This window comes from Tamandua tetradactyla, chromosome 5, assembly GCF_023851605.1.
Source record: "Tamandua tetradactyla isolate mTamTet1 chromosome 5, mTamTet1.pri, whole genome shotgun sequence".
NCBI classification, from domain to species: domain Eukaryota; kingdom Metazoa; phylum Chordata; class Mammalia; order Pilosa; family Myrmecophagidae; genus Tamandua; species Tamandua tetradactyla.
Genome location: NC_135331.1, coordinates 43,836,113 through 43,851,908, shown reverse-complemented (window position 1 = coordinate 43,851,908; position 15,796 = coordinate 43,836,113). Strand labels below are relative to the sequence as shown.

Below are 15,796 nucleotides of genomic sequence, written 5' to 3'. Positions count from 1 at the left end.
ATTTGTATTTCCCTGATGGCTAATGTTCAGGTTTTTTTCTTTTCATGTGATTATTAACCCTTCTTTGGAGAAATGTCTATTCAGATCTTTTACCATTAAAAAAAAAATGAGTTGTCTATAATTACATGGTAATGGGTCTTTAAGTTATATGTATGATTCTTGTATATGTAAATATGAGTATTAATATATATAAGATACTTGTATATGTAAATACAAGTATATACATTATAGATACAAGAACATAAAGCTACAATTATATATAGATACAAGTGCCTTATTGATACATGATTTGTAAAAATTTTCTCCCGTTCTGTGGACTGTCTTTTTATTTTCTTCATAGTGTCCTTTGATGCTCAAAAGTTTTTTTAAATTTATTAATTAAAAAAAAACAACAAATGAACTAAAACATTAACATGTGATCATTCCATTCTACATATATAATCAGTAACTCACAATATCATCACTTAGTTGCATATTCATCATTTCTTAGAACTTTTGTATCAATTCAGAAAAAGAAATAAGATGACAGAAAAAGAAATAAAATGAAAACAGAGAAAAAAAAGTTTATACATACCATATCCCTTACCCCTCGCTTTCATTGATCACTAGCATTTCAAACTAAATTTATTTTAACCTTTGTTCCCCCTATTATTTATTTTTATTCCATATGTTCTACTCATCTGTTGACTCAAAAGCTTTTAATGTTGATGATGTTCAGTTTATTTTTTGTTATTGTTGCTTGTACTTTTAGTATCATATCTAAGAAACACAAGGTCATGACGATTTATGTTTATCTTTTCTTCTAAAAGTTTTATTGTTTTAGTTCTTCCATTTAAGCCTTTGATCCATTTGAAGTTAATTTTTGTATATGATGTGAAATAAAGGTCCAATTTCATTCTTTTTCATGTGGATATCCAGTTGATAGTACCAACTTTTTTTTTCTCTTTATTGTACTCTTTATTTTTTCGCATATCAAACATAATCATTGTAAAGCTTATGTTTGTACAGTAAGTTACATAAATGAACTTAAAATTAAGGCAAATGAGGAAAAAATCTACAGATACAGATAGCAGTGTTTCTTAAATTCTAAATATTAGACACTAACTTAAATTCCATTTGGTTTGCGATTGAAAATATATACCTTCTCAAAATAAAGTAGAAAGTTATTAGAAACATCAACTTTGCAGTAGTAATGACATGTTACTAAACATTTCCAAGTTTTATATTTCAAGAAAATATAAAGATATGAATGATTTTACAAATAACATATGAACAGTTTATCTGTTATGATAATATATAACATTCAAAATCTATTTTATTTTTTAAAATTTTTATTGATATATATTATATATTCACATAGTATGTAATCATCTGAAGTATATAGTCAGCGGTTCACAATACCATCATATAGCTGTGAATTTATCACCACAATTAACTTTTTTTGTGTGTTTGTGAAAAATAACGTATCTACAAAAAAGCAATAAATTTCAAAGCACTTTACATCAAGCAGTTGTAGAACAGATTACAGAGTTTGGTGTGGGTTACAGTTTCACAATTTTAGGTTTTTACTTCTAGCTGCTCTGAGATATTGGAGACTAAAAGAAATATTAATATTTAAAATCTATTTTATCTAATATTACTATAGTTACTCATGCTTTCTTTTGGTTACAACTTACATAGAACATCTATTTCCATCTTTTCACTTTCAATCTGTTTGTATCTTTTGGTCTTGTGAACAGTATATAGATGGATCATATTACTTAATCCATTTTGTCAATCTGTATCTTTTAATTACTGATTTTAGTCCATTAACATTCAAAATTATTACTGTAAGTGCAAATCTTAGGTCTAGCATCTTATATCTATCAATACAGATATCAGAGTTTCTTAAATTCTAAATATTAAATGTTAACGTAAATACCATTGACTAGCTTTCAAAACTGTGAAGGCTCTCAAAATATCAAGTAAAAAGTATTACAAATAAATTGGGTAGATTGAAATACTAGTGGTCAATGAGAGGGTAAGAGGAATAGGATGTATGAATTTTTTCTTTCTATTTCTTTTTTTGGAGTGGTGCAAATGTTCTAAAAATGATCATGGTGATGAATATACAACTATGTGCTGATACAGTGAGCCATTGATTGTACACCATATATGGACTGTATGTGTGTGAAGATTTGTCAATAAAAGTACTTTTTAAAAAGTTATTACAAATATCAGCCTGCTATAGTAATGACCTTTATTACTGGACAGTCTGAACTTTTTGATTTCAGGAAAATATAAAGATACAAATGTTTGTACAATTAATATATGAAAATCTTAGCTACCAAAAATGGATATCTTATCCATAGGCATATTAAACAAACTATAATCATTGTAAAGCCTATGTTTGTACAGTAAGTTTCTTAAACTAATTTATAATTAAAGTAAACCAGGAAAAAATTTAGACATGCAAATATCAGGGTTACTTGAATTCTAAATATTAAACCCTAATTTAATTACCATTTGATTAACTGTTAAACTGGGTACATTCTCAAAATATCAAGTAGAAAGTTATTTAAAACCTCAACTTTGCTATAATATTAATCTATGTTACTGAATATTTTCAAGTTTTTTATTTCAAGAAAATATAAAGATACAAATGTTTTTTACAATTACATGAAAATCATGTCTCTTATAATATCACAATATTGGAAATCTGTTTTACCTCATATTGCTGCAGCATTCTTGTGCTTTCTTTTAGTTATAACTTACATAGAATATCTATTTCCATTCTTTCACTTTCAATCTATTTGTATTCTTCGGTTTAAGATAAATCTCTTGTGAACTATATATGGAAAGACTATATTATTTAATCTGTTGATCTATGTCTCTTAATTAGTAAGTTTAGTCCTTAGAAGATTCGAAATTATTACTGTAAAAGCAGTTGTTGTTAACATCTTACCCACTATCTATAAATACAGATATCAAAGTTTCTTAAATTCTAAATACTAAATATTAACTTAAATACCATCTGATTAGCTTTCAAAAGTGTGAACATTCTCAAATTATCAAGTAAAATGCTATTATAGCTTTGGGGCAGCTAGAGGGAAGGATCTGAGATAGTGGGGTGATGGCTCGTAGCAAACTTTGAGGTCCATTCTGTGGCCGCTTGTTGCAGTATATTTTGAAAATTATTGCTTTTTTCTTTCTTTTCACTGTATGTGTGTTATATTTCACAATAAAAAATGTTTAAAAAGCTATTACAAATATCAGCCTTGCTATAGAATTGACCCACGTTACTCACCATTTTCAAGTTTTGGATTTCAGGAAAATATAAAGATACAAATGTTTGTACAATTAATATATGAAAATCTTAACCAGCAAAAATAGATATCTTTTTTAGCTGAACCACAGGCATATTAATTAAAATATAATCATTTCAAACCCTGTGTTTGTATAGTAAGTTTCATAAACCAATTTGAACATAAGGCAAACCAGGAAAAAATCTGGAACTATAGAGATCAGAATTTTTTGAATTTTAAATATTAAACCCAAATTTAAATATCATTTGATTAGCTATCAAAACTGTATACAGTCTCAAAAAATTAAGTAGAAAGTTATTAGAAACATCAACTTTGCTATAGTAATGACTTACGTTACTGACCATTTTCAAGTTTTGGATTTCAGGAAAATATAAAGATACAAATGTTTTTTACAATTAACATGAAAATCTTATCTCTTATGGTATCATAACATTTAAAATCTATTTTTCTGATGTTACTATAGCTTCTTGTGCTTTCTTTTGGTTACAACTTGTCATGGTCAGGTTCTTGTGTCAACTTGGCCAAGTGGTGGTACCTGTTTGTCTGGTTGGGCAAGTGCTGGCCTGTCTGTTGCGATGAAGACATTTCACAGAATTAAATCATGATCACGTCAGCTGCATCCACAGCTGATTCCATTTGTAATCAGCCAAGGGGAATGTCTTCTGCAATGAGTGATGCTTAATCTAATCACTGGAAGCCTTTTAAGGAGGATTCAGAGGAGACAGGCTCTCTTCCTGCTTCTGCTGGCGAACCTCTCCTGTGGAGTTCGTCCAGACCCTCCATCAGAATCATTGGCTTCACAGCCTGCCCTGTGGATTTTGGACTCTGTGTTCCCACAGTCATGTGAGACACTTTTATAAATTTTATATTTGCAAGTGTTCCCTGTTGATTCTGTTTCTCTAGAGAACGCTAATTAATACACAACTTTCATAGAACATTTTTTCTATCCTTACACTTTCAAACTGTTTGTATCCTTCAGTCTAAGATAAATTTCTTGTGATCAGCGTATAGATAGAGCATATTATTTAATCCATTGTGTCAACCTGTGCCTTTTAATTACTGAGTTTAGTCCATTAACATTCAAATTTATGGGTGTAAAGGCAGTTCTTGGGTCTAGCGTCTTATCCTATAGTTTTTATTTATCAGATCTCTATATGTTTTTTCATCTCTCACTTTTTATCCTTTAAATTACCCTTACTAATACTCTTCAGTTCAGCACCTTTCTCCAGACCTCCCTTTCTAGTCTTTTTTCTGTCAACCAGAGCTCCCTTTAATATTTCTTGTAGGGCAGGTCTCTTATTGGCAAATTCTTGCAGCCATTGTTTATCAATGAAGATTTTAATCTCTCCCTCCATCTTGCAGGACAACTTGGCAGGATAAAGAATTTTTGGCTGGAAGTATTTCTCATTCAGAATTTAAATATATCATACCACTGCCTTCTCACGTCCATGGTGCCTATTGAGTAGTCTGAGCTCAGTCTTATATAGTTTCCCTTGTACATAATAAATCTCTTTTCTCTTGCTGCTTTCATGACTTTTTACTTCTCTTCAAGATATGACATTCTGATAAGTATATGTCTTGGATTTGGATTTATTTTACTTGGGATTTGTTGGGCCTGTTTGATTCAGATGTTTATGTCTTTTGTAAGGATTGGGAAGTTTCCCCCCCATTATACCTTCAACTAGCCTTCTTATCCCTTTACTCTTCTCTTCTCCCTCTGGGACTCCAATATTTTTAATATTTGTATGTTTCATGTTGTCTACCATTTCCCTGAAATCAAGTTGTGTTTTTTCCATCTTTCTTGCCATTTGTTCTTTTGAACATTCAAGTTCATTTGTCCTGACTTCTGATTTGCTTTTTCTTTTATCTGTCTCTTGGAATCTACTATTGTGAGTCTCAAATATGTTTTTAACTTGTCTACAGTATCTTTCATCTCTAGGATGTCTGATATTTTTCTATTCATTCTTTCAAATTCTTCTTTATGCCTCTCTAGTAACCTCTTGATATCTTTTCATCATTATGAACAATCTTAATTAGTTGTTCTGAATTGTGAGTCAGCTTGGATAATTTAACTTGGTCATTTGGTTGAGACATATCTGCCTCTTCTTTATGCTCCCCAGTATCCATCTCTTTAGGTGATCTAACTTGGTCATTTGGCTGAGCCATGTGTGCCTGAACCGTCACCTGCTTTACAGCTCTTTGCTGTGGTTGGGGCATTTTAATGTCTTAATAAGGTTAATTTGCTAATTTATTTCCCCTCCATGTCCGAGACCTGGAATCAGGACTCCAGCCACTACCGCTGACCCCAGCATGTGCTGAAATTCTCCAACCGCAGGACTGGGGATTGAATGTCACACACCCTGCTCTAGTTTGGTAGCTGCCAGAATGTGATATACCAGAAACAGAATGGCTTTTAAAAGGCAAATTTACTAAATTGCAAGTTTACAGTTCTAAGGTCATGAAATTGTCCAATTTTAAAGCAAGGCTGTAGAAATGTCCAATCTATGGCATTCAGGGAAAGATACCTTGGTTCCAGAAGGCTGATGAAGTTCAGAGTTTCTCTCTCAATTGGAAAAGCACATGGTGAACATGGTGACATCTGCTAGCTTTCTCTCCAGGTTTCTTATTTCTTGAAACCCCACAGGGGCATATTCCTTCTTCATCTCTAAAGGTCTCTATCTGGCTGTGTGGGCTTTCTTGGCTTTGAAGATTTTTCCAAAATGTTTCCTCTTTTAAAGGATTCAGTAAACTAATAAAGCCCCACATGGAATGGGTGGAGTCACATCTCAATCCAATCAAAGGTTAATAACCCCAGTAGGGTGGGTCATATCTCCATGGAGTAATCTAATCAAGTTTTAACCTGCAGTACTGAATAGGGATTAAAAGAAACCGCTGCCTCTACAAGATGGATCAGGACTAAAACATGGCTTTTCTAGGACACACAATCCTTTCAAACTGGCAACACACCCCAACGGATACTCAGCCTATGCAGCCAATGGATCTGGTGGCCCTCAGCCGCCACCCCCCACCCAGGGACGATGCCAGGTCATGGGACCAGGCATTACAGTTTCACACACCTGTGGTCTTCAGACCTCCGTGGGGGAAAGGGATCAGCACTAAGGCCCAAACAGGTCTCTTTTGGCTGTTGGATGTCTGACGGGCACACTCCATCTCTCCCCCTCCTATCCAGGAAAGGATGCACCCTCCCAGTCCTGACCCCCCCCCCCCCAAAAATTCAGGCACCCACGGCAATGTGTTTCAAGGGCGTGGAGCAGGCACTTTACACTGGCCAAGTGGAGTCCATGAACAGGAAAAGCTTGTCTGCTATCTTCCAAATTCACCACGGGAACTCCCAGCTACAAAGCTGAAGAGGAAATCATCTCAAGCCAGCTTCAGGGTAGGCAGAGTGGTGACTGAGCACATCCACCCTGTTCTCTCCATCCCAATTTCTCAATACTTTGCCCAAGACCCCCCTACACAGGGCAGAAGACCCTCCTTATTCACTTGCACCCTGGATTTGCCATCCTGGTCATTTTTCTATCTTGTGTCCAGTTGTTGCATTGAGACAGGGTGGCCTTGGGCTCCTCTACTCCGCCATCTTACCAGAAGTCCTGCACCATTTGTTGAAAAGATTATTCTTTCCCCATTGAATTGTCTGGGTACCCTTGTCAAAAATTAATTGACCAAACTTGTGATCAATTCTATTACACTGAAGTATAAGTCTGTTCTTATGTTTATATCACACTTTCTTGTTTACTGTTGCTTTGTAGTAAGTTTTGAAATTGGAACATGTGATTCCTCCAAGTTTGTTCTTCTTTTTCAGGATTGTTAGGCTGTTCTGGGGGCCATGAATTTGTCGGCTTCTGTAAAGAAGTCAGCTGGCATTTTGATAGGGATTGTGTAGACCAACTTGGGTAGTATTGCCGTTTTAACAATATTAAGTCTTCTGATTCATGAACATGAGATGTCTTTCTATTTATTTAAGTCATCTTTACATTTTTCAACAACATTTTGTAGTTTTCAAAATAGAAGTTTTGCATTTTTGTTATATTTATTCCTAAGTATTTTATTTTTTAAAATGCTATTGTAAATAGAATTGTTCTCTTAATCTAATTTTTAGTTTGCTGCTACTATATAGAAGTACAATTTATTTTTGTATATTGATCATGTATCCTGCAACCTTACTGAAGCCATTTATTAGTTCTAATAGTTTTTTTTAGTGGATTCCTCAGTATTTTCTACACACACTCTACATCATCTGCAAATAGCATTTTCCTTTTTAATCTAGATGTCTTCTAGTTCATTTTCTTGCCTTATTGCCCTGGTTAGAACCTTTAGTGCAATATTAAATAAAGCCGACATCTTTGCCTTATTCCTGATTTTAGGAGAAAAGTGTTAAGTATGATATTCGCTGGGTTTTTTCATAGATTCCTTTCATCAGTTGAGGAAATTCACTTCTATTCCTAGTTTGTTGGGTGTTTTTATCATGAAGGAATGTTGAAGCTATGAATATTCTTGCATATTTTTGTTGAAAGTGGATATCCGACTGCCCCTAGGCTGTGAAAAGCCCTGACTTCTTGTCTTCTGTTAGATCTGGAGATTTCTGTGTCCTGTGCAGGTCATAACATTGAACTTAATAAAAATAGAGACCTTTAGAGAACTTTTATGATACTTACCTAATTAAGGAGAGCAACAGCACTTGCCAAATACGAAGCATCTCATAAAATCTCAACTAGAAAAAAATAGTACATCTGATCAATGGCTATGTTTGGTGCTGCTAAGTTACTCTTTACCCTATTGTTCTAGTTTGCTAGCTGCCAGAATGCAATATACCAGTAACAGAATTGCTTTTAAAAGGGGGAATTTAATAAGCTGCAAGTTACAGTTTTCAGGCCTATAAAAATGTCCAAACTAAAGCAAGTCTCTAGAAATGTCCAATCTAAGGCATCCGGGGAAAGATACCTTGGTTCAAGAAGGCTGATGAAGTTACGAGTTTCTCTCTCAAGTGGAAAGGCACATGGCAAACAGGGTGAGGGTTTCTTTCTCAGATGGAAGGCCATATGGTGAACATGGCATCATTTGCTGGCTTTCTCTCCAGCTCCCCTGAGACATTTTCCTGTCACTGGCTGGTGGACTCTCTGCTTCGTGGTTCTGCAGCGTTCTCTTTTGCGGTTTTCTCATGTCTGTCGTTCTTCTCTGCTCTCTCTGAATCTTCACCTTTCTCCAAAATATTTCCTCTTTTATAGGATTCCAGTAAAGTAATCAAGACCCACCTAGAATGGGTGGAGACATGTCTATACCTAATCCTGTTTAACAACCACTCTTGATTGAGTCACATCTCCAGGGAGATAATCTGGTTAAAGTTTCAAACATACAGTACTGAATAGGGATTGGAAGAAACGGCTGCCTTTACAAAATGGGATTAGGATTAAAACATGGTACATATATCCTTTCAAACCAGCACACCTATCCTCAGCTGAATTGTCCCAGATTAGCCAAGTGGTTCATATTTAGTTGGACAGTGGGCACAGAAGACCTGGGGAATGTAAGAAGAGCACAACACAAGTGATCAGAGGGTTACAAAGTCTAACACAGAACTACAATGTAATAGAGACTGTCATCTAAGAATTTCTGCGTAGACTACATACAAATACCATGAAGAGGCACATAATCCCTTTTCCATTTATCTGTTCTTCAAATGTATTTTGTCCTTAAGTAATGCAAGTATTCCTCATGGCAAAAGCAAGCCAAAAAGCCAAAATGCCAAGTAAGAACCCGACACTTTTTATCTTTATATTTGGGTCCGAAAACAATCCTGTTGGACAGTGGCTATTGGTGAAATGAGAATGTTTTTATTTTTGCTGAGAAAGAACTGATGCTCAGAAAGAGTGGTTGCCATTCAAAAATAAAGCCCAGATAGTCTGCTTTAAACATATGTATTTGGAAATGCTGCACACAGAAAAAGATGAGTTTAAAAAGGAAGTGTTCCTTGTCAATTCAGGGACACTACTGCTGACTGGCAAGAGCCTGGGCCTCTGGCCTCTCGAGCACAGTGAGAGTGCTGAAGTACATGCAAGAATGTTCCACGAGAGATGGCAAGCAGCTGCTGCCTGTTGCATCTGAAAAAGCGACAAGAAGGGGAGAGCTTAAATTTTGTCAGAGGGATAAGTGTTTGCAAAAAAATTCTGTCTTCAGAATTACCAAGTGAGGGGTTCTGGTGGGAGGTGGTGACGATGGTAAGGAATAGTGTTTTTCTGGAATGTTGTTGGTGCCATCTTGTGCAAGATCAGAAGGATGAGGGGGAAGAACTCATCAAGTCCTCTTTTAGCTCGGTTCTTTTGTTAGCAAAGATTAGTCGCATTTCTGGAACTTGAACTGAGGTCAGCAGAGCCCCTGTAGATACCAATTCACTTGATAACAGGAAAGAAGAGTTGAAATTGTGGTCATGGGAAATTACCACAGTTTGTACTACGTAGGAGTGGAGTGAGGACAGAGACTCGACTAGAGCAGAGGTGAGTATAATTCCTCCATTTTGATTTTAGGTTTTAGGTATTTTCATGATTCCAAATTTCCTGCAATGAATAATTGTTATCATTTTAATCAGAATGAAAAGAAAGGTGTCACTTCTTTGAAATCCGTAGAAATACTCTCAAAATCAGTAAGAGTGCAGAAATTAGCATGGCCCCTGCCAAAATTTAAACCCCAAAAAGGGTTTAAAACAAAAGGCCTTACTTTTTTTTAAAAGGCAAAGGACATAAACGGAAAAATCACAGAATTCAAACAACTGACAAACCTATGGAAATATGTTCCGATACAAAGAAATGGCAAATAGACATAAGTTGGCAAAGATTAAAATTGTCCATCTCTTCCACCCTACAAATTGATTTCCCGCCAAAGCTGACCCTGGCAGTGGTGAATGAGGGTACCTCCTGCATTTGCCAAAGTCTGGCAAATGTTTCCACCAGCCATGGTGCCAGGTCTGTAGGAAGACTGAAAGGCACCTGTTTTTGAGGGCAAAAGAGAGGAGGTGGCTCCCTCAGCTGGTGATTTAATAAAGCACCATTCCACAGAGCACTTGGAATCCTCATATACTGTTCTTGAGATTACACTTCGGAAAATCATTGGACAGTGTCTACTAAAGCTTCACTTATGGGTACCCTATGTCTCAGTCTCTCCACTCCTTTGTATATACCCAGCAGAAATTAGTGTGGGGAGGAGAGGGAAGGAGTGAGGTGTGTCATCTCAACACAATTTCATGAAATTGACATGCTACAAGCAAAATTTCCCCCCATGCTACAAGCAAATTTTTCCACCAGCCACTGAAAAAAAAAAAAAAGAAAGGCAGCATATGAACACATAACTTCAGGTTCCTAATGTACTCCCCAGCTATGTCTCAAGTTCAGTGAACAAGATTTTTGCCTCCTTAAAGAAAGCACATCTAGTGAGCATTCTCCATCGTCGCCAAGGGAGCAAATAAAATCAGATGCATCAAAAGAGAAGCAGCAATGCCCAGGTATCCTGGGCAAACAATCAACAAAACTTCCAAATTTCCAAGAGGAAATTCAACTCCAGAAGGTAATAAACGCAGCAGCCTCAGTGGTTAGTCACAGATCTTGCTTGGGCCTTTTCAATATCTTGATTGTTAGCACCTGTCCCTGAGGAATAACTAGACAAAATTCCCAGTAGGGCTCAGTGTCTCACCGTGCACTGGTGAAGTGTTATATTTCACAACTCAGCTGCCTTCACATCTTTCGCCACCTCGTCTTTCCTCTGACTCGTTTTGCCTGCTTATCCTTAACTGATTATTTATTCCTTGTAGTGGGTGCCTGGCACACACGTGGTATTATTATAACCTTGCCATCCAAGCGTCCCCTCTCACCGCCATCATTATCATCCTGAACTTGAAATATTTTGTCTTGGGACTTTGTTTTCCTGTTCAGTTTGGCACCTCCTCTCTTGTAGCCTGACCTTGACCATGACCTGCTTTTCAATCACTTGGTTGTTCCATTTTAAGGACAATGTTATGGAGCCTTCAGAGTTGGTCAGCACAAGATCATAAATTGACCTGGTACTTCTACTAGTCCTTCCATAACGCTGAAGAGGTAAAGGGGAGGAAGTTAAAGAGTGAGGAGCCTTTGTGAATTTGCCACTGAATGATATACTTGAAAGTGGTTAAAGTGGGAAATTTTGTGTTGTGTATATATTATACAATGAAAAGGAAAGTGAAAAAAGAAATCATAGAACTGTATAAGACAGAGAGTGGACCCTAATGTAAACTATGGACTATACTTAATAATATAATTATAGTAATATTGGTTCATCAATTGTAATGAAGTTACCACACTCACACAAAATGTTGATAATAAGGAAACTGTGTATGCCTGTGTGGTAATATGGAAACTCTGTACTTTCAGCAAGATTTTTCTGTAAGCCTTCAACTGCTCTAACATAAAGAAATTAAAAAAAAAAATTGGGAACCTAAACTTTGATCTATTGCTCAAGGGCAGATGTTCTCAAACTTCAACTCACATCATAGTCACCTGAAGAGCTTGTTAAAGCTCAAATTATTGCTAGACCAGACCCTCAGAATTTCTGATGGAATAGGTCTGGACTGGGCTCAGAGAATTTGCATTTCTAACGAGTCCCCAGGTACTGATGGTCTGGGGACCACACTTTAAAGAACTAATTTTGGAGGGTAATAATACTAATATCAGAAAGAACCACACTTCACAGTTATTGGCCACATATTGTGTAAAATAAGACACTATTCTAAGTTTTTTACTTATTCTGCCTTTATAAGCACTTTCGTTTTCTATTTTCAAATGAGGAAACTGAATCACAGACAGGTTACCTAACTTTCCCAAAGTCATCTTGCAAATTCTGATGCTGGAATATGAAACTTGATAGTTCCAGAGCCCATGGGTTTAAATTAACCTCTGCAATATGAATAACATAGCTGAGGGCTTGAAATGAGTTTATGTTTCTATACTTTTGTGTGTGTGGGGGGGGTGGTGGTGGTGGTGCATGGTCCAGGAATCGAACCCGGGTCTCCCACATGTAAGGCGAGCATTCTACCACTGAACCATCCATGTACCCTATTTCTATACATTTTGCATTTGCTCACATATGAACCTATAAAAATTTCTTCAGCAATTCTTGAGAAAAAAGACCATTGTTAATCTTAAACCAGTTGTTGCAATTTCTCCAATTCTATACCTTTTTGCCTACTAACGCTATGGAGATGAAAATGACGAAGAGTGAGGCATATTGTAGACATTTTATAAGTGGACAATTTAATGAAGTTTTGCCTGTCAAGATGAAGAGTGTTCTTGCATGCTTTTTTTCTTCTATCTCCCGTTTTATGAATCCTAATCCATCTTCAGTCATAGTAGTATTTATTTCCCATACTTCAATAACCTCTGAAGATGTGGCTTTTTTACTTTTTTTCTCCCCAAAGAAGGGCTTTCTCCCTCCTCTCTCTCTCCCACTGACATTTTAATCTGGGCTTTTCCAAGAGCTGAAACTGAAAAACATTATTGATCTAAGAGTTTACTGCTTGAATGATGGTAAATTGTGACAAATTAGCTCCTCTTGAGTCTGCACACCAGTGACCATGACAATTTCGAACAGACGAAAGAAAGGTCTTGATCTAATATTACTGTATTTCTCTGGATCTAAGATGCCACTGATTGTAGAAAGGACCATTATTTTGCATATCACTAAGGAAGAAAAAGAATGCTGCCAATTAAACAATGACACAGCTTATTAGTTTGAGTTCTTCTGCAATAATTGGTCACATCGAACTCTTGATGCTTTAGAAATTCCTTAATTTATTCCCAGGGCTGTAATTAGAACTGTAAATTCCTTCAGGTGCATTTCTTGGCGTGTGACATGCCAGTGCTTCTGAAACTTGACTAGGCACATGAATCACCTGGGCATCTTGTTAAAATGCAGATTCTGCTTCAGGAGGTCTGTGGCAGGGCTGAGATCATGCAGTTCTAATCAACTCCTAGGTGAGGCCAATGGTGCAACTTGAAGATTACTGCGTTGAGTAGCAAGTGAGTAGGCGATATTTTACTTACATCTTTTAAAAATGTTCCTCCTCTTCATCTACTTCCTTTCTTAGGTCCTGTTAAGCTCCTGTTTGTTGCTTTGCAAGAAAACGTGAGTTACTATAAACCCTCCAACAACAAATATTTGCTTTACAGATGTCAAACTTATGCCCTCTATCTTTGTTTAATAGACCTTTTTTTGGTACATAATAACCTTTTTTTTTGTTTTAATATGTAATCATTGTATACGTTTTTTGAAGTGTATTTTAAAGAGCAATTAACATAGCTAATAGGAGCAATGCACATAACTCAACAGAAGTGAAGACAGATGGAGAGGACAACCAAGTTCAAGAACACACAGGCAATGACATCACGGCTGGGTCTGGCTGCCAGTCAGTACAGGACGCCATTAGTTGTATGACATACCCCAATTTCTGCAATACACAATATGAAAAAAAGAATGATGAAATATGATATGTCAGACGAGTATATAAAAGCATATATCAGTGGTTTTGGGCTCATAATAGATAAATACAAAATTTGGGACAAGAACTCCATAAAGGTAGGGGTATAGAAACATAGTTTGTGAATACTGTTGAAGTTAAGTTGGTACAAAAGCAAACAAGGTTATTATAGATTTATGATAAATTTAAGCCCCCATGATAACTACAAAGAAAATATTGGTGAATATACAAGCTCACACAAATTTAGAGTACAAGTTATCAGCAATGGGTGGCAGGGGAATGAAGAGTTAATGCAAAATGGATGTAGGATTTTTGGGGGATGAGATGGGAAAATTTTAGTAATGGAAGGTGGTGAGGGTACTGCAATATTTGAATATGATTAATCCCATTGAATGATATGCTTTGGAGAGTTTGAGATAGGAAAGTTTATGTTGCATATAGATACCCATAAATTAAAAAAGAAATAAGAAAGACCAACTAAAGAGGCAATGACAATTAAATGCAATACAAGATCATGGAAAGGATCTAACATATAAAGATAAAAGACTCAAAAGCACATGATTGTGACATGAAAAATCAATATAGAATGTAAGCTTTGCATTAATGTTAAATTCCTTGAACTCACTAACATAAGAGAACATTATTGTTCTTAGGAAGTGCACATGGCAATATTGTGTTCATGGAGCATGATGTGTATAAATACAGTCAAGTTTCTAGAGAACAGATTGATAGATACATGAATAGATAGATGGATGGATAGATGGAATGATGTGTCATGTAGTAAAATGTTAAAATTGGTGGATTTAGGTATCTGGGGTGATAGAGATATGTTGGAGTTCTCATTATGGAATTCATATATTTTATTGTAACTGTGCTATAAGTTTGAAAGTATTTCAAAATAAAAAGTTTCTTAAAAAAGCAATAGGAGCTTTTTGTAGAGCCATGAGAAAGCCATCAGACGTTTGCCATGTGCCCTTCCAGCTGAGAGAGAAACACTGAACCTCATCATCGGCCTTCTTGAACCAAGTTCTGGAGGTCAGAAGTCCAAAACGTGTATCACTGGGCTACAATCAAGGTCTCAGCAAGGCTGAATTCCTTCTGGAGAATCTGTTTCCTTGGCTTGTGGCCCTGTTCCTATGTCTTAAAAGCCAGCAATGCAATTGGGGGGGTGGGGGCAGAGTCTTCAAGAGGATATTGAATATATTTGGGAATAATTTACCAGAGCAAACCTGAACTCTTGACTGGATCAGAGACATGAATGTCCAGGCTGGTCTTCGGTCTCCAAGGACCAATGAGATCATGACTACCCTCCCTGACGTCAGGAAATAAATTTATACTCCTGAACTTGCTGAGACCAACTGAAGGAATTTCTGCCTCATGACCATAAAGAACATCCCTGGTCCCCAGACAAACTAAGCTTCTGAAGAGAGAACCTATTTGTCTCTGTTAGCATGCACCAAATCCTGCTAGCAACACTGTGGAGACAAAATGAGAGCCTGGGACTTTCCTTCTCCTGCATTCTCAACCAAGTAGTGGAAGGAACATTCATAAAGAGCTGGAAAAGACAAATGAATCCTCAGCAGTGTTGACTTTGAAAAGTAGCTGATTCTGTGAAGCAATCAGTAGCACACCTACCTTCACACTGTACCGATGTGCTATGGAAGAAATACGCTTTTGAGTCCTTCTTAAGGTAAGAACAGACAACCTTGCTTCTTTCATCTGAGTTTATGCACTGCAATTAAGGACAAAAGACAAAATGGCCATCCATTTTTTTTTATCCTAATTTATCCATCCTCCTTACCTCCTCTTTGTCTTGATTTTCACTGGATGTATCTTTATGGGGCTCCAAGAGTCGATCAAAGGATGTCCTCTCTTTTGAGGACCATTTGGATGACTACCTGAATTCTGACCCCAGTAACCCACATGAAGTCCAAATGAGTGGTTTATTGCAGGGATCGATAAAAATATCTAACCT

At 36.3% G+C, this 15,796-nt stretch overlaps 1 non-coding gene across 1 annotated transcript; it reads right to left on the bottom strand.

The window, feature by feature from the left end:
• Positions 1 to 12,326: 12,326 nt before the first annotated feature.
• Positions 12,327 to 12,397, bottom strand: TRNAV-UAC (transfer RNA valine (anticodon UAC)). The gene has a single exon. It is a non-coding gene; the product is annotated as a tRNA-Val (tRNA).
• Between the last annotated feature and the right edge of the window lie 3,399 nt (positions 12,398 to 15,796).